Source organism: Cottoperca gobio, unplaced genomic scaffold (assembly GCF_900634415.1).
Source record: "Cottoperca gobio unplaced genomic scaffold, fCotGob3.1 fCotGob3_421arrow_ctg1, whole genome shotgun sequence".
NCBI lineage: Eukaryota > Metazoa > Chordata > Actinopteri > Perciformes > Bovichtidae > Cottoperca > Cottoperca gobio.
In genome coordinates, this window is record NW_021167001.1 from 27,501 (window position 1) to 31,473 (window position 3,973).

Consider the following 3,973-nt stretch of genomic DNA (forward strand, 5'->3'; position numbering starts at 1 on the left):
ATAGTTACATAGTTAACATGTTACATAGTTAGGTAGTTACATAGTTAACATGTTACATAGTTAACATGTTTCATAGTTAACATGTTACATAGTTAGGTAGTTACATAGTTAACATGTTACATAGTTAACATGTTTCATAGTTAACATGTTACATAGTTAACATGTTACATAGTTAGGTAGTTACATAGTTAACATGTTTCATAGTTAACATGTTACATAGTTAGGTAGTTACATAGTTAACATGTTACATAGTTAACATGTTACATAGTTAACATGTTTCATAGTTAACATGTTACATAGTTAACATGTTTCATAGTTAACATGTTACATAGTTAACATGTTACATAGTTAGGTAGTTACATAGTTAACATGTTACATAGTTAACATGTTTCATAGTTAACATGTTACATAGTTAACATGTTACATAGTTAACATGTTTCATAGTTAACATGTTACATAGTTAACATGTTACATAGTTAGGTAGTTACATAGTTAACATGTTACATAGTTAACATGTTACATAGTTAGGTAGTTACATAGTTAACATGTTACATAGTTAACATGTTACATAGTTAACATGTTTCATAGTTAACATGTTACATAGTTAACATGTTACATAGTTAACATGTTACATAGTTAGGTAGTAGTAGTAGCTGCATGTTGCTGTAGAATCTTTAGTTTATCTTTACATTTGATATTATTAGTTTTTTGCTTAATTTATATTTTTAATAATATTACGTTATAGTTCTATTATTATTTAATTTCCTGTTGTATTTCTGATATGGTTACAGGGCGTACAAAACAAAACAAAAGGTACACATATGATGAGGTAAAAATAATCAACAAAACAGAGGAAAAAAGATAATAAAGAAATAATAATGTAATTGTTGTATTGTTACAAGAATTAAATGAGAATCTTTTAATTGATCTCTTCTTTTACAAGTTATAGTTTAAGCGTTTTTTTATTTAGAGAAATAATAAATATTCTCAGTTCTCTTTAAGAACAAAACATTGTTATATATAATATTTAAATAAAATATATAATATGCTGATAAACTGTATAATGCTTAAAAATCCAATAAAAACATTTGACTATATGATATGATATATGCAGCAGCAGCTCCACTGTGTTTAATCAGCTTGTGTTAATCTGTTAACCTGCTGAGACAGCAGAAGATATAAACCTTTAAAACCTTTAAAACCTTTAAAACCTTTAAAACCTTTAAAACTCCAACAAACTGGCGTCAAACCGGACAGAACCGGCTGTTTTACTGGCTGCTTAAACTACCGGACAGTTTAGTTCTTACAGTTTAACTTTCACTCGGCTAGCCTGTTAGCATGCTAGCAGCCACGAAAACAAACTATGAATAAAGTTAATTTAAGTTCGTACCTGCTGACGCTGAAGTTGCTGCACGCGCTTCACTCTCAAACTATCGTAAACATGAAAAAACTTTAAAAACTACAACTCCACTTCAGTCCAAAACGTCTAAACACTTAAAAATCCGCTAACAGGCTAATACAACCTGTTGTTGTTAGCATTTTCAAACCGGGAAACATGACCTTTCACCCCAGTGACGGAGGGGTCACGTGACCGGAAACAACTCTGTTAAATATAAACAGCGAAACCTGCCGACTATTATTTTTTAGGAGTAAAATAAATAAATGTTCACTCTCAAGTGATTGCATGATTTATTTAAAAAGTGATGTTGTTCTGCAGAATTAATCAGATTAAATGTTTAAAAAAAGCTAATCTTGAATCTTGAATCATAAAGTAGGTAAAATAATGTGAACATTTAAATATTCATGCCATATAATAATATATATAAATAGGGGTAAAATCATAGGAAACTGGACACAGAAACTGGAATATTCTGAATTATAAATTCTGCTTCAGATAATGAAGTTTATTATATAATTATTTTGTACTGCAGTTATCTAAGATTTATAAGCAAACAACACAAATATAATAAATTAATGTTTGGCTACATAATATTTAAAAGATACCTGAGAGTCAATTATTATGGAAAGCTATTTAAGTCATAAATAAATGTAAATATAACAATATTAATATTTATTTTAATATAACATAAGGAAATTTAATAAAGGGAAATAAAAGTCCCCAGAAATAAATAAAAGCACTTATAAATGGAAACCTATTTATTTAGTTATTGAACTATATTGAATCATTTACATATTTATATTTACATTTATTCATATAGGTATTTACTCATTTATTTATTAATGTATTTATTTATTTAATATTTAATTAAATGAAAGTCCATACATTATTGTCTCTAGTGGTGTAACTATTTAAACTATATCACAAAACAGACAAACTACTCAAAATATATTTCATAACAAACATCACAACACAAACATCAACATAATATTAAGTCATTTTAAGATAATATTCAGTATATTTTCAGTATAATATTCAATAACTGGAAATTACAAAGAAAGTAAAAAAGATTGTTTAAAAAAAAAAAGAAGCTTTACTTTGGTTTTACAGAAACAATCATATATTCTTTAATATTTCAGAAACATTTGAAGCAGGTTGAAGAAATGTCTATAGCTTATCAGTTATTTACATTTATAAAACGTAACAAATGTATTAAATTTACAGTTTACAGTGTAAAATAAATCAGTCACTTTTGCTTTGCAAAGCAACTTTCAAAATAAGGTGTGCTCTTATTTTTAAAATAGCAACATTTTAACAGAAATTATATTTCAGATTTGATGAAAAGTAACTTTCAATTCAACTTCAGTCAACTTAATTCTCCCCGTTGACCAATAAGAAGCCGCCTTCACAGAGCTGAGCTGTGATTGGACAGAGAGTGAGATCTGCTCCACCTTTAGTTCAGTGTCTGACTGTTAGAAACCTCCCGGCCCGGGAACAGTCTCCGCTTATGTCCTTCCTAACGACTCTTCTTATTTGAAACTGTTTTCGTTCTATTGCAGCCGAGTTTAACTTTCAGCTTTTAACTTGAAATTCTCCAACTTTCTTCCTCACAGCATTCTATCTTTTTTTCAAAGTATTACGACTTTTTTTTGTAATACTTTGAATACCAAAACCAAAAACTATTTTTTTCTCAAAATATTCAAGCTTTTTTATCTTTAGATATAATTTTCTATTTCTTTCCTCAAATTATTCCAAAATGGTACAACTATTTCTCAAAATATTCTCTGATGTCCATCCTGATTAAAGAGAATAAAGAGCCGCTCTGCATATTTTTAATTGTTCCTGGAATAATATTGTGAACATCCCCTGATGGAGCTTCAGCTGGTTTACAGGGAGCAGAAACCTTCAAAGTGGTTTCAGCTTGGTAACAAGTCACTTAATGATAAAACTTCAAATCCCAAACATCACTTTGACCAAACTTTCAGAAGGTTTTAATGGATGTGAACCTGAATGTGCTGACATCTCCCAGTCTTTTCTTCTTGTTAAATCAACATTTCTCTCATTAAAAAAAGTTTCTCTTTGCACAATGGAGTCCTTATCAGCAGAGCTTAACACGCCTTCATAATGAACTGTGAGAGGAAAGTGCTACAAATATTAATCCAGTTTATTATTGAAAGGTTCCCTGAAAAGGACGCAGGACAGCAAGACCTCAGCTGGACTTCACTCTTGAAATCCGGCTGAAGGTGAGAAGCATTAAACTCATTAAAGACACTGACTGCAGGTACGTAAGGGCTGTGACGCAGATGTGCAGCAGATGTGCAGCAGGTGTGCAGGTGTGTAGCAGGTGTGTAGCAGGTGTGCAGCAGATGTGCAGCAGGTGTGTAGCAGATGTGCAGCAGGTGTGTAGCAGGTGTGCAGGTGTGTAGCAGGTGTGTAGCAGGTGTGTAGCAGGTGTGCAGCAGATGTGCAGCAGGTGTGTAGCAGATGTGCAGCAGGTGTGTAGCAGGTGTGCAAGTGTGCAGCAGATGTGTAGCAGGTGTGCAGGTGTGTAGCAGGTGTGTAGCAGATGTGCAG

The 3,973-nt window shown here is 31.2% G+C and overlaps 1 protein-coding gene across 1 annotated transcript in view; it reads right to left on the reverse strand.

Moving 5' to 3' along the window:
• The window catches only part of LOC115005973 (trichohyalin-like), a gene marked incomplete at its 3' end in the record, with an annotated part of 27,891 nt that extends 26,342 nt beyond the window's left edge, over positions 1-1,549 (reverse strand). Inside the window, 1 exon segment of the mRNA XM_029427971.1 lies at positions 1,391-1,549.
• Between the last annotated feature and the right edge of the window lie 2,424 nt (positions 1,550-3,973).